At 45.1% G+C, this 23,742-nt stretch overlaps 1 protein-coding gene across 5 annotated transcripts in view; it reads right to left on the bottom strand.

The window, feature by feature from the left end:
- Nucleotides 1-23,742, bottom strand: part of LOC146811928 (sulfotransferase 1C4-like) — a 577,890-nt gene that overhangs the window by 135,156 nt on the left and 418,992 nt on the right. The window lies entirely within an intron of this gene.

The following is a 23,742-nucleotide window of genomic DNA, read 5'->3' as shown; positions in this document are numbered from 1 at the left end:
CGCTCCATACATACACGGTTGGGGGTTCGCTCCGTACATACACGGGTGTGGGTTCGCTCCGTACATACACTGGTGGGGTGTGGGTACGCTCCATACATACACGGGTGGGGGTTCGCTCCGTACATACATTGGTGGGGTGGGGGTACGCTTCGAACATACACTGGTGGGGTGTGGGTACGCTCCATACATACACGGATGGGGGTTCGCTCCGTACATACACGGGTGTGGGTTCGCTCCGTACATACACTGGTGGGGTGTGGGTACGCTCCATACATACACGGTTGGGGGTTCGCTCCGTACATACACGGGTGTGGGTTCGCTCCGTACATACACTGGTGGGGTGTGGGTACGCTCCATACATACACGGGTGTGGGTTCGCTCCGTACATACATTGGTGGGGTGGGGGTACGCTTCGAACATACACTGGTGGGGTGTGGGTATGCTCCATACATACACGGGTGGGGGTGCGCTCCGTACATCCACTGGTGGGGTGGGGGTTCGGTGCGTCTATCCGTGGGGGGGCTGGGTTCGGCGCGTACATACGTGGGCTGGGGGGGTTCGTCACGTATGCGGGCACATGTCTCCATGGTTGCTATGTGAGTTCGGTCCGGACGGTGTATTTTCCATACGGTTGTACAATCGGACGGCCGGTACGGATCGTACTTGCGCGGTCGGACTTATTTTTTCCCATTCGTCCGTAAAATCGTCCGGGGACGTGTCGGACACACTTTCCGACCCGAGGACGTGTGGGGGAATTTCCCCAATGCGATTCGTATGGACTTTTTCCCATTCAAATCGTACTTGGCAGTTTGTACGGCACTTGTACGATTCGTACGGTAAAAAAAACGGATACGAGTCGTACGGGGGAAATTTTTAACGGATTGGAATCGGCCCCTCAGTCGCTTGTTCTGGGTTGTCTATATATTGGGACCGCCGAGATAAAATCGGATAACGAATGGGACACTGATGCTGGTCAGATAGGGGTTCTGGGTTCTGAGGTGAGTTTTTGGTACACCACAAATCACTGAGGTCCTGGGTTCCTGCGCATAGTTCTGTGCATGAGCAGAATCCCTGCAACATGGTGCACCTAACGTTTGGTCGATTGATTTGAAACACCTTAGTAGTGCTTATATTAGTCCACGATTCCCTCACTCTTGTTTCCAGATAACGGGAGTGACGGATTTAAACCTACCTGTTACTCGACTAATAGGTTCTTTCAAGCTTGATCATTAAAAAGGTTTCTTCAATATCTGAACCCTAATGCTACTGATTAAACTCGTTGTTGATCTTTTGTGTGTCCTTATGGCGGTTGAGATTGCTGCACATAGCCGTACACCTCTGCGACGTCATTTGACGACGTATGGGGTGCCGGACGATGGGATGGCTGTTATTTTTGTGGTGAGCGCTGATGCGTCATTTCCTTACGAGTTGTTTTATTCTTGGGTGACTTTGCCGGCGGTGGATGCAGACGATGGTAAACAGACATAATATCGAATAAAAAATATCGCCAGGACAGAATATCGAGTTTTTAATATAGAATGGACAGAATATCGAATTGCCAAAATATAGTGGTGAAGAATATCGAAAATCAGGTAAGAAATATCGATTTAAATAATACAGAAGTAAGTAATATCGACAGTCATAATATAGTTGTTAAAAATATCAATTTTTTTTATAGTGTTTTAAGTGTTAGTATATGTGTTAAAAGTATGTATTAATTTTGGAATGTATGTTTGAATATTTTTAAAGTAATGAATTTTATGTTATTTAATTTTTGTGTAATTGAATTCCGTAGCGGGTTGTGGGTTTATAGGGGATTAGGGTGGGAAGTAATTTAATTATAGTACATTAAATAATAATTTTTAGGAATGATTAATTATTTTTAATTTAATTTTGCGTTTTACTTCTGTAGCGTGTTGTGGGTTTATAGGGGAATAGGATGGGAAGTAATTTAATTGTTATTAGGTAATTATTAATTGGTATTGAAAATTAATTTGTTGTTTATTAATTGGTAAATAATTTGTATTAATTTGTATTAATTGTGTAATTATTTGTAGCGGGTTGTGGGTTTATAGGGGAATATGGTGGGAATTAATTTAATTGTAAATAATTAATTATTGAAATTTTTGTATATTGCTAATTAATTTATTCTTAATTAATTATTAATTGGTATTAATTTTATTTATTAATTTTTTGTATTGAAAATTAATTGGTTGTTAATTAATTATTAATAGGTAATTAATAAAAAAATATTGGCATTTACAATTAATTAATTAATTATTAAATATTGTGTGATTGGTAATTAATTGTAATACTTTTTTGGTATTAATAATTTATTTATTTTTAATAAAATATTAAATTATTATTTTCCCTACCATTGCACTCACTGGAGTGGGAATAATAATTTTTACCCGCCCGCTATCCTACGCAAAAAATATTGCATATTTTTAATTAATATTATGTTAATATATCTGTTTTTTGTTTTTTTTTACTTACAATAATTATTTATTCATTTTAAAGTTATTTAGGTATTTTTAAGTATGTTTCAGTTAATCATATGTTTTATTTCATTAATTTTACATTAATTGTAAGACATTTTAAAAATTCGATATTTTGACTAACTATATTTTTTACAACGATATTTTGGATTCTATATTTTTGTACTTACCTTTTTGGAGATAGGGCTTCGATATTTTGGCATTCTATATTTTTACTTCGATATTTTGGCAATTCGATATTCTCCTTCTCGATATTTTGTCAGTGATCCGCCGACGATGATACGTTTCACTCCTATACTCCCACGCAGCTACCTGCAAACTATACGCCATATAGGACACAAGAAATTCTTATTTCTGCCTGGCAGCATAGCATTTGGTTTAATGGCCCCCTTCCCCATGCGGTTACACCGGCTAGAATGGGCCCTTTGTCAATTCCAGAGGCCACATGGCCGGTGCTGGCCGGATTTATGCCTCATCCCCGCTATCTCACGGTAGCGGTGGCTGAGTTGCGTGTACTTCACACAGCCCTTATTATAGTGCATAGGGCTTTAGTGCAGTACGTGTCACGCAGCGTGCAGGTGGGGGCACCTGCTGTTGCGGGACAACCAGCTGAACACCACGCAGTGGTTATTAGTCCTGTTATGGTTAATTGGGTAATGGGCAAGCGCCCCCAAAATAAGGATGACTTACCTTATTGGCTTGCTGAGAAATTTGACCAACTGGAAGCGGTTTTTCCGCATACTACTCCTGTGGAGAAACACAGGATACTCACCATTAGTTTGCCGAAAGACTTAGTCCCAGATATGGCGATTGTGACAACTGGGGCAAGGTCTTTGCCGCGACATACTCGAAGTGCTTCGGCACTCTGTCTATGTCTGTGCTTCCCTTCGTCATTAAACGTGTTCAAGATAATCACGGTGCGGAGGCTGCTGTAGAATTAGGAATGCGGCTTGTCGGGGTGTTCGATGTGGTTGCTTCCATGGTAATGGGCAACCTCAAAGGCGATGCTATGCAGTTCCAAGTGGCTAATAAATTGGACCGCGTGGACGAACTCGACAGGCCTAAGGAGTTCACTAAGATTATTGCGGAAGCCTACAGAACCATAGGCCGCAGTGCCTTAGGTGTTAAACCAACTGTAATAATTCCTGATTTGATACAGCAAACTAAGGTGAGCTTGTTTGGTAAGGACGAACGCCCACATTTTCCAAAACAAAATTGGCGGGCAAAGAAACAGGGGAAGCAGCAACAGAAAAAGGGGTCTCGTCCTGCCTCACCCTTACAGTCGACTAGTGAACGCACATATGATCTGAGCGATCGCTCTAGTATTAAATCACCTGATAGATTTCAGGTTTCTGAACAACGTTCTCCTCGTTCTTCACAGGAAACATCGGCTTCACAGTCCGGTCGCGGAGACCGTGGGAAAGGACGGGGTGCCCAACAAGGACATGAGCAACCCCGTCAGACTGACGGTAAAGGCAAGCAGGACGAGTCTGCATGTCAACGACCCCCGTTTCAAAAGAAGAAGGTTGCTGCGCTAACAGCGAGGCATGCCGCAGATAGTGCGGACACAGCTTCAGAACCTGACATGGGCACTAACTCGACAGCGCGGCGGACAGCGCGGCGGAAGTTACAGTAGTGCGACAAGCACTGCGTCCATATCCGGTGGCGACAGCAACTGACACGTTCATTACTGTAGAACTGCTGACACTAGAGTGGCTCCCCCTGACAGACTATATAATATAGTCCTCTTAATTGAAGGTGACATACAACGTACAATTCAGGGGATTTTTTGGGATAATCTGACCTCTTCGTACGATATTCTATTGGCAGAGGCAGACTGGCCCCCGGCTTTCATTTTAGATGCTCCTAGAGGGGAGGAGGTGATCCTCCCGTCCTTTGCGCACACAGTGCCAAAGGACCAAGCTAAGAAGTACGCCAAGGAGTGGGCTCTGGTGCTAGCACCGGCTTTGTATCGTACTCAGGTAGGCTGGGATAAATTGTCCCCCCAGCCATGAGATTCCGTTGCGGTCTATGCCCCAGCCACAACCCCAATATCCCATGCGTCGCGGCAATCCTTGAACAATTGGAATATCAAGGTGTTATTGAAACATGTGTGTCACCAATGAATAATCCTTTATTCACTGTGACGAAGCCTGATGGGTCGTACCGCCTAGTTTTAGATTACCGGCATTTAGACTCTCATTGCCGGACATGCGCAGTACAGAATACCCACAGTTCTGCTCTCATCGATAGTCTCATGAGAAAACGGTTTAAGACCACACTTGACATTTCCAATGGCTTTTACAGCCATAACCTGTCCTCTCTTAGTAGTCAGTGGACAGCGTTTACTTCGGGTGGCAAACAAAAACATTTTAAAAGATTACCCATGGGCTATAAAAACAGCCCTGGAGTCTTTGCCGCTCGTGTAGTCTCTCTGTTAGAGAGCATTGACCCTGATGCGTACTCGTATGTGGATGATATTTATCTCACAGATGACGAGTTGTGGCCGCATCTGTGTCGCGTTGATCGCATTATTGTTTTGTTTGCAGACTTCGGTTACAAATTCAACTTTGCGAAGTCTCACATTGCAGAGTATACAGTGTTGTTTTTGAGATACAAACTCAACAATGAGGGTCGAGGATTGGCTCCGCACTTCCTAGAGAAATGCGCATGCCTGCGTGCTCCTACAACACTGAAAAAATTACAATCTTTGCTGGGCTTTCTGAATTTCGGTTGCACGTACATTCCTGATTATGCCCAGCGTATCAAGCCGCTTTATGCCTTGGTACAACCTACTTTTTCCAAATCATGCTGGCTGCCGGAGCATTCAGCTATATTGCAATCTTTGTAAGCTGACCTTCTTGCTTCAAAATACTTACTGATGCGTGATAACCGCACTAACCTGGTAATAAGAATTGTGCCAGGCGCAGTGGGTTTCACGTACTTAACGTTCAATGAGGGCGACACCGTCCCCATTGCCTACAAATCACACCTGTACACTTCGGCTGAACTGCGCTTTTCCTCTGTTGAGAAAGTCTTCACGGCAGTACAGATGGCGATTCTTAAAGAACGAGCGCTGTCGCAAGGGACACGCATGTTGGTGGTCACACCATATCCTGCTCTTGAGGCAGTGACCAAAGCGAGTGTACCAAATTCTAAAGCTTTGCATCCTCGGTGGATACAATGGGCCACTTCCTTGACATCGCCCGACGTCACCTATATCTTTGACGCCTCATTACAGACTCAGGAGTACTTACAGTATGAATTCGTTCATCCAGCTCCTCTGTCTTTGCGCCCGCTCGAGGATTACCATTGTGTCATTTACACTGACGGTTCTGCGCAACCGGCGACTGGATCGAAGCATGCCTATTCAGCAGCCTGCGCAATTGTGGTGGGTACTTTCGTGAATGGTGAATTCCAATCTGATGTCGTGCATACGCAGTCATTGGGTGATTGTACTGCACAGTTGGCAGAGCTCCGTGCTCTGGTTCTCGCACTGGAGTTTGCTGATTCTCGGGTCAGTACTCTTATAGTGAGTGACTCGTTTTATTGTGTTCAATCGTACAACGACAATCTACATTTTTGGTCTCAAAATGAATACCGTGATTCCAAAGGTAGCACAATTAAGCATAAAATGCTTTGGGTTCGAGTGGCAGAACTTAAAGAACATCTGCCTCTCGTGAATGTTATTCACACTCTTGGTCACCAACGAGTTGGTGTCCATGCTGTCGGCAACAGCTTAGCTGACGAGGCAGCAAAAACAGCAGTGGCGACATACTTAGTGGCAGCAGTTACAAGATCCAAAAGTAAGATCGATGATGACATCTTGGGAGCTATTGCTGCTACAGAGAAGGGAACTAATTACCCGAGAGGTTTCCCTTCTCGTTACCATTATCACTTAAGTCCTGATAACGTCCCGTTAGTGAGCATTAACGATGTTGGTGACAGATTGATTCCCAAATGCGGACTGCAGACCATCTTTGATATTAGCATCTCACGAGGGCATGGCGTCTGCCCATGCCGGCATTGCAGCTACTGTATCTCTGTTACAACAACGCTACTGGTGGTGCGGTTTATATAAACAAGCTCGCGCTTATGTTCTTGACTGTGACATTTACCAGCAGATTAATCCTTCAACTGTTGCGCGCCCACCACAAACTCAGTTGTACATATCTAATAAACCACTAGGGTGTGTTTATCTAGATCACTGCGGTCCATTCACCTCTGATACTGCGTACAAGTACATCTTGGTTGCAGTGGATTCATGCACACGTTTTCTGTGGGTATGGCCACAAAGGAGAGCTAATGCCCGTACTGTCATCAGGGATTTGCGTGTCTTTGTGGGAAGTTTTGCATGTGGTACCTTTCATTCTGATCAGGGCCCTGCGTTCGCCTCTAAGGCGTACACAGAAGCCATGAGAAATTTGGGGGTCCAAGTCAAATTTTCGTCTCCCTACCGACCTGAGGGTAATAGTGTGGTGGAGCGAATGAACCGTGACTTAAAGCAATCTTTGACAGCTAGGGTTTTAGGCACTGGCCGGAACTGGCTAGCCCATTTGTATAACGTCCTACGTGCACTTAATAATCTCCCTAGAAGGTCTCTGGGTGGGCGGACCCCATAAATGATGCTCTTTGGCATACGAATGTTTATCCCAGACCTTGATGGTCTAGACATGGCGGCGTCAGCCGCACCCTTTGACATAGATGATCACTGTGCTGTATTGCAGGCCCTACAAGAAGCCAGAGACAGTCTAGCGAAGGAACACGTGCCCTCCACATCTGATGCTGCGCTTCAGATTCCGGTAGTCGGCTGGCTTCCTCGAGTTGGTGATCTGGTCCGTGAGAAGGTGGAGAACAAGAAGGAGTTCGGCCCCTCTTATCGTGCCCCGGTTCCAGTGCTTGGCGTGCAGGGTACGCGTAGTGTCATTTTACCTCCACTTGCTGGTCGCAAGGATAACAGGTACATCTCTATTGACAATGTCAAGCTACAGCGAGTGGCCGATTCTTCTTAGTATGACTCCAGCTGTTTCTTGCCCTGCGATGCTGAGAAATTCTGTTGTGGCCCCAGCTTCTACCACCTTGCCTGATGTTGCCATCAATATGCATACAGTTACTGGACCTTTGTTGCCACCAACAGCTGGTGGTCTACCTGAAGATACTGAGTATGCTTATCCTGCAGATGTACCGTTGCCTGTTTTACAATCCACCGCAGTTAACCAGTCACGCTTCTCCTTTGACACTAATTCAATGACTTCCATTGCCCCATCAAAAGTTTCAATTTTTGCTGTCTGGTTTAAAAGACATTTTTTAATTCCCCCTTGGACTTACATTTGGATGGTGCTCATATCTATTTTTTTGTTCATGTCCATTGGATTTGTGGTGGTGTTTTTTCGTCTTGTGAATGGACACTACCTAAGAGAAAGATCTACAATTAGACTAATTGATGACACTTTGGCCCCCCACTCCTCATCACATATCAAGAAAAGGGACCAGACTTTTGTGAATATTACTGCCTGGCCTGTGTTAGATGGGATTGCGTGGGATGCTGTTAAATTTCAAATTCATGGTCCCACTGAAGTAATCAATGTGCCAAATGTATTTCGTGTTTCTATGGGTGATGTAGTTAAGCAAAGCATCCGCTCAGATGATTGGGATGTTCAAGCCATAGAAGCACTGTTTTCTAATTTGAAATATTATGCTGCGTTTGAAGCTGAGGATTTGTATTTAGATACTGCTAATTATGATGAGCAGTTTTGCTATCAACATTATGGTAATCATTTCCTTCACAAAGCCAATACGTTTAGAAATTTTGTAAATTATACGCAATGGGAACACTGTCCAGCGCCTAGGCTGGGCAGCTCCACCACGTTAGTGAACAAATTCACATATTTTTCTGATTTCAGTGTGTCGAATCCTGCCTCCTTTTACTTTAATGTGGCAGCTGAGTCTGCCTCGAAAGTTAGGCTGACACACACGAAATTGTTATATTCCAAATCCTTTATGGATGATTTGGCAATCAGAGGTTATGATCTGTTGAAAGCTACTATTGATCTTAAATCGGTTTGGGGTTCTAAACCGTGGCAGGTACAAGGAACAGAAGCTTTGCATCGTGCCTGCCTCATCCCGAACCACATGTTATTTTTGAATTCGTCAATTTTTCAGACCACCTGTTTTGGATTGGCTACTTCTAAAAAATTAAATTCTCCCTCTACTCCGGATCTGGGTGATTATCCTAATTGGGATAATCATACGGATCTGTCCCTTGCTGCGTTGCAGTCATACATTTCTAACACATCCTTCAATATTTCCAAATTAAATCCGGAGGGATGGTTAATATGGCAAACGAGCTCAGATTCCTGTCAACATCGGTTTCTGGATTTAAATCCGGGGTATACGCAAGTTCGTGTGGACCCCCGTTTTGAATCCTCTCATACTGTAACTACCTACTCAGTAGGGAAGTTATGCCAATCTTGGCTACAACATACCACCTTAGCATCTGCTAAACTTCATTTATCACAATTACACGACAAAATAGATTTGAATGATTTTGTTAAGGGTCCTACGGTTGGCAGGTCCAAAAGATGGGTATATGCTGTTTATAACGAAGTTTGGAAGCTATCACAAATTGAAGCTGCATCCAGATTACGGGCTATTGATCAAGCCAATATGGAGAAGGTATTGGCTGTTATAGATAATAGCATTACCACCCTGTCTTCCAGAATTTATACGTTAGATAATATCGTTTCATCTGTTGTTGACATTGTGCAGGATGATGTGTCTGTTTTATATCATGGTCAAAATCAATTGCGTTCTATAATGCAGTTTGCATGGACATTGCAGATGTTCAAGGCTGGGAAAGCCCCTTGGGATTACATGAATACTTCATCTTTGTTCCTTCCTTTTAATTTAACTGCAAAACAACAGTTCATGTCCATAAAAGATGCAACATGCTCATTGCTGCACATTGAAAAGTTAGAACCTTTGCCTTTCTCTGTTGCCGAATTAAACTCCGATGTGTGGCGCATCCACGGGTTAATCACATTACCATTTCCCCTGTTTAAGTTCAGTTCCTGCATGAAACATTATGCGCTAGGCAGATATGAACAACTAGGTACTGCCTTCCTGCATGAAGTTTGGTCACTCCCATTCACGTACAGGTGCGTGAGCGACGGTAAAGAGGTTTACTTAAAGGGTGAAGAGTGCACTACCACTCCGGATCACTCTGTGGTGTGTCGGCACATTCAGTTGCATGGTGCATGTAATGTGCACGCTCCTAATTCAGCTTGCGTCCTGAAAGGGATCCCAGTGCCAGTCATAACACCGCCATTTACGCTGCTAGCTAACGGTAGTTACTTGCTATTAAATAATGAAGCTTGCTGTGGGATGTTAGTGGGAATTCCTTACATAGTGACTGTATCACAGAGAGGGGTCTGCTGTAACAACGTCCTTTTCCCACCCCCGCATGGACGGCTCGATGTATCCATCTGGCCTTCCATTCCAACCTCGAAAGCAGAGTTCAACAAGATGAGCAGAATAAGGGCTCTATTGTCTCAAAAAGAAGTCGCGTTGACTTCATCCCGGGAAACATTTGTCCTTCACGTAGCAAACACGCGCACAGAGGTGCAAGCGCTTTTGAATACTGATCTCCCACTTCATTTTGGTGCCCTGATTCAGACTATCTTTAATGCCTGGTCAACAAGTGGCCTGGCACATTTTTTCAAAATTGTGGGCTCCGGCCTCGTGACCTCCTTCCAAACTATTTTTGGTGTGATCCCGGTATTTTTTCATTCTATTTTTTCCAGCGTCTTCGGAGGTCTCCCGTTAATTCTCGCCCTCGTGGCTGGGGTGCTGTGGTTGGTCTGCTTACTACGCAATGGATGCACAATTTGTGTCACACGACAGCCTGTCCCGGCTGCTCCATCTTCGTAACCGGATGCTTGAATACTATGGAACACTACCACTGGCAACATTGAGCATAGCCTATGGATTGTCCTTCCGGTTTCCCTACTTTACTTGCGTACAACCTGTCTTTCATTGCCTAGAGTGTCAGTTCCAATGGGCTCTGGATTTGTGCTTGTCAAACTCTGTGTCTCCCGCCCCAGATTATGATCGACTAATGAGCCACTTAGTGGCTCATGAGTTGGACTGTTCTGGTGTCAGGATTATGGCCTGTGGAGCAGCACATGGAGTCCTAGGGAATTGGGACATCGGTACGGCTGCAGATGACTTCCTGGCAAGAAGTTATCTTGAAGAACACGCCAGTTGTCCTCTGATGGTACTAGAGGCTCCAGTTGTCGAAGAACATGTGTGTTCATTCCCCTTGCTGAACTGGATGGCAGATAATTTTGCAGAACGTTCCAATGATTTCCTCTTGGAAGCCGTTGCTACTTATTGTGCTTATACATTGATGGATTAACTTTGGAATGACTTTATCCTTTTCGTTCGACATCCATCGATAATATTTTTTTTTCCTTTAAATGTTTTTTTTTCTCTTTTTTTCTCTTCGAACTTTCACTGCCCTTATATGGATTCACAATTTGTGCCCTTAGTTCCGTTCTATCGAACTTGAACTCTGCGTTCCTTAATTGTACCCCTATTGGTTAGTGGTCCGATCAAGGTGGGGTGTAGTGAGGGCAGCAATTTATATACGTACATTGCAAAGTTAGCACAACCGCGTTAGATATTAGAAAGCCATCTTGCCACTTTTGCTGCTTTTGCACACGACACTGCAGTTACATGTTATTATTTGAGAAATGCTTGCTCGCCTTTTCTTCACATGAGAACTGTCTGTTGTTCACATCCCTAACAGTGAGCTGCGACCTTGGTCTGAACATTGTGTAAAGAAACAGTCTGGGTCGCTAGACGGTGCATGTTTTTGGGTTCAGGTTGATCGGCCCACTATTTAGCCATAACACGCACGCAGCTGCAAATACCTGAGAGTCGAGCGCTTTTAATATTGCAGGCTGCTTGCTTGATTCATGCATTCGGAAGAAGAGCTTTCCCAGGAGCAGAGTATACCTGATCCTGTGATGTGATTCCACTAAGCTGATCTTTACCGTATGGGGTTCCCCATTCAAGCCTAGAGACCTTCTATGAGTCTATTAGTAATAATATTAGTTTACTAGCGAAAGAAGGTGGCTGTATTCCACTGTCATTTTATTATGATTTCTCCTTTCATTTTCTATGGTATTGTAACTATGCTGATGGTTTTGATTTTAATCATTTGTCTGCTTATGTTAGCCAAAGTACTGCATCTTAGCACACGAGGTTTTAAAATAAACTCTTTAAACTTTACCGTGTCTCTGTTTACTCTTGTTGTGGACGGATATGAGAATAATTACGAACAGGTATTTCTGATTCCCACCATTCCTGAGAATACACTAAGTCGCTTGTTCTGGGTTGTCTATACATTGGGACCGCCGAGATAAAATCGGATAACGAATGGGACACTGATGCTGGTCGGATAGGGGTTCTGGGTTCTGAGGTGAGTTTTTGGTACACCACAATTCACTGAGGTCCTGGTTTCCTGCGCATAGTTCTGTGCATGAGCAGAATCCCTGCAACAAGTCCTCTAATGAATCTGACCTTGATCTTGACCCAGACCAGACTCCGTCTGAAAGGGAGAAGAAGCACTCCATATCTTGCTCGCTATGGTTTGAAGAGGGGACTTGATACTTAGACTGGGCATTTCCCTGTTGGGGGTTTACCAAGGTGATTTCCAGGATTAATCCCTCCAATTGAACCCCCCCAGACCCATTTGTCATGTTTCCACCATCATCCCTCATCACAGGCTGTAAACAGGAGGCAGTAGGGGGTAGTTGTTTATGCATTGTTTCCTCACTGGGTATATCAGTAGTTATACATGTAGGTATAGATACAGATCTATCTTGAGTCTCGGGCCCACTACAGGCCGTTATGACATTATTCTCACCTGCCATGTCACAAACCCCTTGTCTCTGCTCACCTGCCCCAGCTTCACTTTGTTGCTGCAATTGTTGTATTGCGGCCTGCTTCGCTCTTGGTGCTGCTCTCACTAGCTACAGGACAGAGAGCTCGCTCGCATGCGGCTGGGGCAACGGACTGCTTTTGCTCTTCCTGTCTTCTGCTTTCTTCCTCCGGGTTGCGGAGCTCGATGCAAGCTGTTGTTGTTTTTTTGCCCCACCGGGTCTCGCCTGATTTTCAGTTTCCATGTTGCCCCGTAGGTCCAACGATGTTGCGGACTTCGGAGAGAAGCCAGCGCCTGCACCCGCACCAGAGCGTGTTTTCCCCTTCACCCCTCCTCCGATCGGCATCTTTGGTGCCATTGTTTCCCGGGATCACGTTCGATAATGCGCCCGACACTCCAGGCAGCCTCCTTGCTCCTCACTGCTTGTCAGTGCGGCCCAAAAGCCGAGCAGTGCCCTGATGAGCTCCGTGCGGCAGATGGCAACCCTGCAATTGCCAGGACAGATTTGTAGGTAAGGAGACAGTGTTTCCATTCAGTTTTTTTAAAAATAAATGGTTATTTCCTCTTTCAGGCTACAAGATATTATCATACATCAATATCACGCCGTCATACTGCCATACAATCCTCCGATATAATCAGTCAGTGACCAGGGAGCTGCTGTGCGACCGACTCGAGCAGTCGCCATCTTGCCTCCCAGTCACATCTTCCCCTAAGTCTTCCAATAAAAATGGTACCTCACTTGTGTGGATAAGCCTAGTACCCGAGATAGGAAACTGCTCAAAACGCAACATGGACACACCACATTTTTACAGTGAAAACTGATCCTTTTTTTCAAACTGCCTAGCTGTGGATTATGAACCCTAGCTCTGCCGGCACCAAGACCAACCTAGCAAACCTATACATTTTTCAGTAATAGACACCCAGGGGAATCCAGGATGGTGCTACTTGTGTGGCTCTCACTAGTTTCTGCTACCCAGAATCCCTTGCACACTTCAAATTTTGTCAAAAAAACACATTTTCCTCAGATTTCTGTGACGGAAAGTTATGGAATCTGCGTGGATCCACAAAATTAAACCCACCCCGCATCCCCCAAAGTCTTCCGATAAAAATGGTACCTCACTTGTGCGGGTAGGCCTAGCGCCCGTGACAGGAATCAGCACAAAATGTAATGTGGACACACTACATATTTACAGTGAAAACCAACACTTCTTTTTAAAGTGCCTAGCTTTGGATTTCGAACCCTAGGTCTATTAGCACCTAGGCAAACCTAACAAACCCATACATTTTTTAGAGCTGGACACCCAGGGGAATCCAGGAGTGGGTGACTTGTGTGGCTATCTCCAGGTTCTGTTACCCAGAATCCCTTGCAAAACTCAAACTTTGTAAAGAAAAGAAACAAAAAAGTCCTAATATTTTTGTGATGGAAAGTTTTGGAATCTGGGTGACTCCACAAGATTCTACCCACCCCGCATTCCCCAAAGTCTTACAATAAAAATGGTGCCTCACTTGTGTGGGTAGGCCTAGCACCCGGGACAGGAAATGCCCCAAAATGCAACATGGACACACCACATTTTTACAGTGAAAACTGACCCTTTTTTTGCAAAGTGCTTAGCTGTGGATTTTGAAACCTAGTTCTACCGGCACCTAGGGAAACCTAGCAAACCTATACATTCTTGAAAACTAGACACACAAGGGAACCCAGGATGGGGTGACATGTGGCACCTCACTTGCGAGGGTAGGCCTAGTCCCCGAGATAGGAAATGGCCCAAAATGGAACACGGACACACCACATTTTAACAGTGAAAAGTGACCTTTTTTTAAAGTGCCTAGCTGTGGATTTCGAACTCTAGCTCTGCCAGCACCTTGGCAAACAAAGAATTCCTCACATTTTTGTGATGGAAAGTTGTAGAATCTGCATGGCTCCGCAAGATTCCAACCAACCCGCATTCCTTAAAGTCTTATAATAAAAATGGTACCTCACTTGTGTGGGTAGGCCTAGCACCCGCGACAAGAAACGGCCCAAAATGCAACGTGGACACACCACATTTTTACAGCGAAAACTGACCCTTTTTTTGCAAAGTGCCAAGCTTTCTATTTTGAACCTTAGCTCTACCGGCACCTAGGGAAACCTAGCAAACCTATACATTCTTGAAAACTAGACGCCCAAGGGAATCCAGGATGGGGTGACTTGTGTGGCTCTCACCAAGTTCTGCTACCCAGAATCCCTTGCAAACCTCAAACTTCGTATTAAAAAACACACGTTTTCCTCACATTTCTGTGATGGAAATGTTCTGCAATGTGCTTGGATCCACAAAACTCCATCCACCCCACGTTTCCCTAAGTTTTCCAATAAAATTGGTACCTCACTTGTGTGAGTAGGACTAGTGCCCGTGGCAGGAAACAGCCCAAAACGCAACGGGGACACACCACATTTTTACAGTGAAAACATACCCTTTTTTTTCCAAAGTACCAAGCTGTGGATTTTGAAGCCTAGCTTTGCCGGCACGCAGGGAAACCTAACACACCTATACATTTTTTTACACTAGACACCCAGGGGAATCCAGGAGGGGGTGACTTGTGTGGCTCTCTCCAGGGTCTGTTACCCAGAATCACTTGCAAATCTCAAACTTTCTCAAAAATACCCACATTTTCCTCACATTTCCGTGATGGAAAGTTATGGAATCTGCGTGGATCCACAAAATTATACCCACCCCCATTCCTTGAAGTCTTCTGATAAAAATGGTACCTCATGTGTGGGTAGGCTAGCGCCCACATCCGGAAAGTGCCAAAAACGCAACATGGACACACAACATTTTTACAGTGAAAACTGACCCTTTTATAGTAAAGTGCCAAGCTTTGAAATTTTGAACCCTTGCTCTACCGGCACTTGGGAAACCTAGCAAACCTTTAAATTTTTTAAAACTAGACAGCCAGGGGTCTCCAGAATGAGGTGACTTGTGTGGCTCTCACCAGCTTCTGCTACCCAGAAATCTTTCCAAACCTCAAACTTTGTAAAAAGCAAAACATATTTTCCTCACATTTCTGTGATGAAAAGTTCTGGAATCTGCGTGGATCCACTACTTTCACCCACACTGCATTCCCCAAAGTCTTCCAATAAAAATGCTGCCTCACTTGTGTGGGAAGGCCTAGTGCCCGAGACATGAAACTACCAAAAATGCAACTTGGACACACCACATTTTTACAGGGAAAAGATACCCTTTTTTTTGCAAAGTGCCTAGATATGATGGATTTTGACCCTAGCTCTGCCAACACCTAGGGAAACCTTACAAACCTATACATTTCTGAAAACTAGACACCCAGAGGAATCCAATCAGGGTGATTTGTGTGGCTCTCTCCGGATTCTGTTACCCAGAATCTCTTGCAAACCTCAAACTTTGACAAAAAAAACATTTTCCTCACATTTCTGTGATGGAAAGTTATCGAATCTGTGTGGAGCCCAAAAATTCCACACACCCCGCATGCCCCAAAGTTTTCCAATAAAAATGGTACCTCACTTGTGTGGGTAAGCCTAGGGCCCGCGAGAGGAAACGGCCAAAAACCCAACGTGGACACACCACATTTTTACAGTGAAAACTGACCCTTTTTTTGCAAAGTGCCAAGCTTTCTATTTTGAACCTTAGCTCTACCGGCACCTAGGGAAACCTAGCAAACCTATACATTCTTGAAAACTAGACACCCAAGGGAATCCAGGATGGGGTGACTTGTGTGGCTCTCACCAGGTTCTGCTACCCAGAATCCCGTGCAAACCTCAAACTTAGTATTAAAAAACACACGTTTTCCTCACATTTCTGTGATGGAAAGTTCTGCAATCTGCGTGGATCCACAAAACTCCATCCAACACACATTCCCCTAAGTCTTCCAATTAAAATGGTACCTCACTTGTGTGGATAAGCCTAGTAGCCGAGATAGGAATCTGCTCAAAACGCAACGTGGACACACCACATTTTTACAGTGAAAACTGATCCTTTTTTTCAAACTGCATAGCTGTGGATTATGAACCCTAGCTCTGCCGGCACCAAGACAAACCTAGCAAACCTATACATTTTTTAATAATAGACACCCAGGGGAATCCAGGATGGTGCTACTTGTGTGGCTCTCACTAGGTTCTGCTACCCCGAATCTCTTGCAAACTTCAAACTTTGTCAAAAAAATACATTTTCCTCACATTTCTGTGATGGAAAGTTATGGAATCTGTGTGGATCCACAAAATTCCACCCACCCCCATCCCACAAAGTCTTCCGATAAAAATGGTACCTCACTTGTGTGGGTAGGCCTAGCGCCCACGACAGGAACCGGCCCAAAACGCAAGGTGGACAAACCACATTTTTACAGTGAAAACTGACCCTTCTTTTTAAAGTGCCTAGTTGTGGATTTCGAACCCTAGCTCTTCCAGCACCTAGGCAAACCTAGCAAACCCATACATTTTTTAGAACTGGACACCCAGGAGAATCCAGGAGTGGGTGACTTGTGTGGCTCTCTCCAGATTCTTTTACCCAGAATAAAACTCAAACTGTGTAAAGAGAAACAGATTAATTTACTCACATTTTTGTGATGGAAAGTTGTGGAATCTGCTTGACTTCACAAGATTCCACCCACCCTGCATTCCCCAAAGTCTTCCGGGGAAAATGGTACCTCACTTGTGTGGGTAGGCCTAGCACCTGCAACAGGAAACGGCACAAAAAGCAACGTGGACACACAACATTTTTATAGTGAAAACTGACCCTTTTTTTGCAAAGTGCCAAGCTTTGGATTTTGAACCCTAGCTCTATCGGCACCTACGGAAACCTAGCAAACTTATACATTCTTGAAAACTAGACACCCAAGGGAACACAAGATGGGGTGACTTGTGTGGCTCTCACCAGGTTTTGCTACCCAGAATCCCTTGCAAACCTCACACTTTGTAAAAATAAAAAAACACATTTTACTCATATTTCTGTGATGGAAAGTTCTGGAATCGGCGTAGATCCACAAAACTCCATCCACCCCGCATTCCCCTCAGTCTTCCAATAAAAATGGTACCTCACTTGTGTGGGTAAGCCTGCTACCCGAGATAGGAAACTGCTCAAAACGCAACGTGGACACACCACATTTTTACAGTGAAAACTGATCCTTTTTTTCAAAGTGCCTAGCTGTGGATTATGAACCCTAGCCCTGCTGGCACCAAGACAAACCTAGCAAACTTATACATTTTTTAATACAAGACACCCAGGGGAATCCAGGATGGGGCTACTTGTGTGGCTCTCACTAGGTTCTGCAACCCAGAATCCCTTGCAAACCTCAAACTTGGTCAAAAAAACTAATTTTCCCCACATTTCTGTGATGGAAAGTTATGGATTCTGCGTGGCTCCACAAGATTCCACCCGCCCTGCATTCCCCAAAGTCTTACGATAAAAGTGGTACCTCACTTGTGTGGGTAGGTCTAGGGCCCGCGACAGGAAACGGCCCAAAATGCAACGTGGAGACACCACTTTTTTACAGTGAAAACTGACCCTTTTTTGCAAAGTGGCAATCTTTGGATTTTGAATCCTAGCTCTACCGGCACTAGGGAAACCTAGCAAACCTATACATTCTTGAAATCTAGTCACCCAAGGGAACCCAGGAGTGGGTGACTTGTGTGGCTCTCATCATGTTCTGTAACCCAGAATCCCCTGCAAACCTCAAACTTTGTAAAAAAAACACATTTTCCCCACATTTCTGTGATGGAAATTTCTGAAATCTGTATGGATCCACAAACGTCCACCCACCCTGCATTCTCCTAAGTCTTCCGATAAAAATGGTACCTCACTCGGGTGGGTGGGCCAAGTACCCTCGACAAGCAAGGGCCCAAAACATATTGTGGAGACATCAAACTTACCTATCACAAAACGACCTGGTTTTGCATGGGTGGGTGACTTGGGTTTCTGGCCCGGGCTCGACGCCCATCTAGGGAAACCTACCAAGCCCACATATTTCTGAAATCTAGAGACCCGGGGGAGTCTAGGGAGTTGTGGTATTGTAGGTAGGAAAACGTTGCGGGATCCACACAACCCATACCTCCCTGAACTCCCCAGAGTGTCTTGTTTTCAGAAATGTGTAGGTTTGGTAGGTTTCCCTAGATAGCCACCGAGCCTGGAGCCAAAAACCCAGGTGCACCCCCTTGCAAAACGAGGTTGTTTTGTGATAGGTCATTTTGATGTCTCCTCAAACGTTTTAGGCCCTTACCTGTTGCGAGTACTTGGCCCGCCCACACGAGGGAGGTACCATTTTTATTGGGAGACCTGGGGGAATGCTGAGTGATAGGAAATTTGTGTCAGCCCGGTGATCCCACAACTTTCCAACACAGAAATTTGAGAAAATTTTCATTTTTGTCAGTAAATTTGAGGTTTGCAGGGTATTCTGGGTAGGAAAACATTGGAGGGTCCACACAAGCCATACATACCTGAACTCCCGTGGATGTCTACTTTTCATAGATATCTATGTTTGGTAGGTTTCCCTAAATGGCTGCTGAGCGCAGGCCCAAAAACTCAGGTGAGCACCTTGGCAAAACCAAGTCGTTTTTTTCATAGGTAATTTTGATGTCTCCACAATATGTTTTGGGCCCTTCTCTGCCATGGGCACTCACACAAGTGAGGTACAATTTTTATTGGGAGACTTTGGAGAATGCGGGGTGCATGGAAGTTTGTGGAATAACTCCAATTATAGAACTTTCCATCACAGAAATGTTGGGGAAATGTGTTTTTTACAAAGTTTGAGGTTTGCAAGGGAATCTGGGTAACAGAACCTGATGAAAGCCACACAAGTCACCCCTCCTGGATTCCCCATTTTACAAAAATGTATAGGTTTACTAGGTTTCCCTAGGTGCCGGCAGAGCTAGGGTTCAAAATCCACAGCTAGGCACTTTCCCCAAAAAAGTGTCAGTTTTCACTATAAAAATGTGGTGTGTCCACGTTGTGTTTTGCGTTATTTCCTGTCGCGGACACTAAGCCTACCCACACAAGTGAGGTACAATTTTTATCGAAAGACTCTGGAAAATGTGGGATGGGTGGAAGTTTGTGGATCCAGACAGATTCCAGAACTTTCCATCACAGAAATATTTTATTGTAAAGTTTGAGGTTTGCCAGGGATTCTGGGTAACAGAACCTGGTGAGAGGCACACACGTCACCCCATTCAGGATTCCCCTTGGATTCTAGTTTTCAAAAATGTACAGGTTTGCTAGGTTTCCCTAGGTGCCGGCTGCTCTAGGGCCCAAAATCCACAGCTAGGCACATTGCAAAAAAAAGGTCAATGCCTAGTGGCCTTCTGCCACCCAGGGTGGGAGGCAGATCAGTAGGTATTGCCCCAATGTGCCCCCAAGTGGGGCAGAAAGATTGTGACTATTTTTTTGGTGGGGTGGGGGCATTGGCATGCCCATTCTGGGCAGCCCCTACCTCTACGTACAAAAATGCCAGCGTAATCCCTTGTACCTAGTGGGCCCTCTGTTCCCCCTGGCAGATCAGGGGCTTTTGACCCCAACTTCCTCCTGGGGGATACAGAAAGTCTGTGGCATTTTTGAGGGGGGTGGGAGCATTGGAATGTCCATTCTGAGCAGTCCCCACCCCGGAATTTGGAAAAAATAGATCCCAGGTGCCCAGTGGACTTTCCGCCCCCCTGGGGCCGTAAGGGGCTATTGCCCCCATCTGCCTCCTGGGGGGCAGAAAGACTGTGGCAATTTTTTGGGGGCTGGGGGATTGGCATGCCCATTCTGGGCAGCACCCACCCCTATGTATAAATAAAAAAGAATCCCTGGTGCCTAGTGGGCTTTCTGCCCCCCTGGGGCAGATCAGGGGCTACTACCCTCATCTGCCTCCTGGGGGGCAGAAAGACTGTGGCATTTTTTTTGGGGGTGGAGGCATTGGCATGCCCAATCTGGGCAGCCCCCTCCCCGAACTTTGGGGGAAACAAATCCCTGGTTCTGAGTGGGCTTTCTGGGGCAGAAAGACTGTAGCATTTTTTGTCGGGTGGGGTGGTGTTCCCACCCACACGTATGAAAAAAACTCCCTGGTGCCTAGGGGCAGATTAGGGACTATTGCCCCATCTACCTCCTGGGGGGCAGATAGTCTTTTGCCTTTTTGGGGTAGCAGGGTGGGGCCATTGGTAGGCAGCCCCCACCCCTGGCCTTAAAAAAAATCCCTGGCGTCTAGGGTGCGTTCTGCCCCATATGGTGGGGCAGATTGGGGAATACTTCCCCCATATGCCCCCCAGGGGGGCAGAAAGACTGTCTGTGGCAAAATTAAATGGGGAAAGCAAAGGTCCTTGCCCAAGGGGCTGCTTCCCCCTCCCTGGTGGCTAGTGGGTGGATCCCTGCTTGGGGACCCACTAAGGAAGAGTACCATTTGAAAGGGGAGATTCTCCCCTTTCCAACGATACCTCTCCCATGTGTTTTGGTGCTCGGGGCTGAGATAGCCCCACAAGCACCGAAACTGTGAAATTTTGTTTTCGTTGTAATGATATCAGTGTGCCATGCACACGATCGTCATTACAATGAAACCAAAAAAACGCTCAGGGAGGTTGGGGAAGCTCTTCCTCACCTCCCAAAGGAAAATAGAAAATCCCTCTGCTATTTACAGCAGAGGGATTTTTTGCAAGTGTGCTATGACAGAATGGTTCCGTCATGAGCACACTTGCACTTGTGCCAGAGCTGGTTAAGGCTACTAACGGGGTATGATGTACCTGAGTAGCTCAATATGTGTAGGTGAGATAAAATCAGGTCAACATGTTTCACACCCTCTTGGTCTGAAAATGATCCGTGGCACTTCTTCAGGGCCAGAAAAAGAATGGGCTTACCCCACACCGATAATATGTTACAAGACAGCCCCATCTAGAATGGAGGTACCTACTTTTTAAAAATTAAAATGATGTCTAACCTAGCGAGAATGAGAACAAAATAACAAAAGACACCAATATAGAGGTTATTGCAAATCTGCTATTTTGCATCCTTATAAACCTAGAGTGTCCCTGCTAGTGGACCAATGCATCAAACTGGTACCCAATTGTTACCAGGTATAAACACAAAGAAATAGACACATTTGCAGCTTTTGGGGGTAGCCCACAAATAATGGTAACATGCCTCATGCACCCATTCATGGTGTCATCCTGCATATCACTGTGACACCATGATTCTAAAATCACTGTGACATCATAGTTCTGAACTAACCATGCTGATGGGTCCTGCCATGTGAGACAAGCATCGGTAAATGCATTAGGTTTCGCCTGTATCATTAATATACCAGAACAGCTGAATCACATCTTCCTACATTGAACACTCCTTATAAACGGACCGCCTCGTCTGCTTCACCTTGACCCGTGCGAGTAGAGGAGGGTAGGTCTTCCTCACTCTTCGCGTGCAAGCAACATCAGTAGCATCATCCTTTGACTGCTACTAGGGACCCATTTGGATATGGCCCCATTTTGTCTTCACAAGGAAGTACATATACTACTAAGAAACCTCCCCATATTTTTCTAGCTAGCAACAGTGCGCTAAACTCTGCCCTAACTGTTGGGGCATTAATTGATCGATCTACGGGGTAAGACTTATTACAATCTCCTGAATCACTATTAACCACACAGGGCTGTAATATAATAACCCATGACAATTTGCATGCATACGTTGTTCCTCTATATGTTGGTCTTGTAAATGCACTTTGCTGTTGAGCAAGTTTTGTACTGTCTATCTTGCTAGTGAACGGATGTTTTACTCTTCACATGGGTCCACTCATGGGGCCCTATGGGTCTACTATTGAACGTCCATACCAGACATAATGGTATGTGCCTAAGATAATCAACCAAGGGCCCTTCCTTGTTTTTCACACATATCGGGACCCATTAGGATGGTTCGTTCAGAGCTATGTCACGGTGATTTCAGAATTATGGTGTCACAGTGATCTGCAGGATGACACCACAAATGGGTGCATGAGGCATGTTACCGTTAATTTGTGAGCAACCCCCATACACTGCAAATGTATCTATTTCTTTGTGTTTATATCTGGTATCCATTGGGTATGAGTTTGATGCATTGGTCCACTAGTAGAGACACTCTGGATTTGATAAGGATGTCCTATACCAGATATGCAATAACGTTAATATTGGTGTCTTTTATTATTTTCTTCTCATTCTCCCTAGTTGGATGATCATTTTCATTTTGAAAAAGTAGGTAACTCCCTTCTAAAGGGTGCCATTTCATATTATAGGTGTGCATTAGGCTCATTCCTTTCCTGGTCCTGAAGAAGCACCATGGATCATTTGCAGACCACAGGGGGGCGTAACATGTTGACCAGGGCTGGACTGGGAACTCAAACCAGCCCTGGCAATTATGCTGGCCTGGCCCTGGGGGGAATGGGGGAGTGCTAGTGAGGAGCAGCACTGCAACGCTTTAGCACTGCTGCCGCTTTTGTTACAGGGGACCGATATTGCAGCACTGCTGCAAAACCGCCCCCCCCCCCCAGTTACAAAACCGCCCCCACCACTGGAATACCAGCCCCCACCCTTCCGGTGACCGGGAAAACACCTGGTGTCCGATACAGCCATTCCGGCCCTGATGTTGACCCGATTTTACCTCACCTGCACATATTGAGCTACTCGGGTACATCATACCCCTATAGTAGCCTTAACCATCTCTGGATTTGAATTCTTTCAGGAGAGTCTTTGAATTAAAGAGTGATTTGATATCCCTTAGACAGTTTTAATTCACCTTTTTTCACAATCACTGCCACCCCATAAATTGGACATTCTTCCACTCATCAGACAGCATTAACAACAACAAAATCTCTGCCAAAGGGACCCTTCCGAGGACCCGTTGACCTTTTTAGCAGGCTTACAAGCTTTTTACACGTGGTCATCCCTTTTAAATCTACCATAATAAAACCCTTAAGTTGCCTATACCTTACCTTATGCCATTGCAACGCCAACCCAAAGTGGTGCACCTGCCCGATGATGAAGCAAGACATCCCTAGGTGTGTGTGAGGGCAACAAGAGACAATCCTGATGATTACCTTTGGTATCCAGTCTGTAACCTAGTCTTCTTTTTCTATTAGGAACAGTACCCTTTCTTATTGAATTGATCACATTTTTGGAGCACAGGTACTGGACCGTCATCTGATGCTAGTCCCTCCTTCTTCTCTGTATTACATTAAACTACCATCTACCTGAAAAGAAAGGTTTTGCAATGAGCATCCACCCCTCCAGGCCTTACAAACTCTGGGAATACATAATAGTCCCTGATTTGTAGTGCACAGCACTCTGGTGGGTACATATTCTTTGAA

Source organism: Triturus cristatus, chromosome 7 (assembly GCF_964204655.1).
Source record: "Triturus cristatus chromosome 7, aTriCri1.1, whole genome shotgun sequence".
In the NCBI taxonomy this organism is placed as follows: Eukaryota; Metazoa; Chordata; class Amphibia; order Caudata; family Salamandridae; genus Triturus; species Triturus cristatus.
This window is presented reverse-complemented; position numbering and strand designations above follow the sequence as displayed.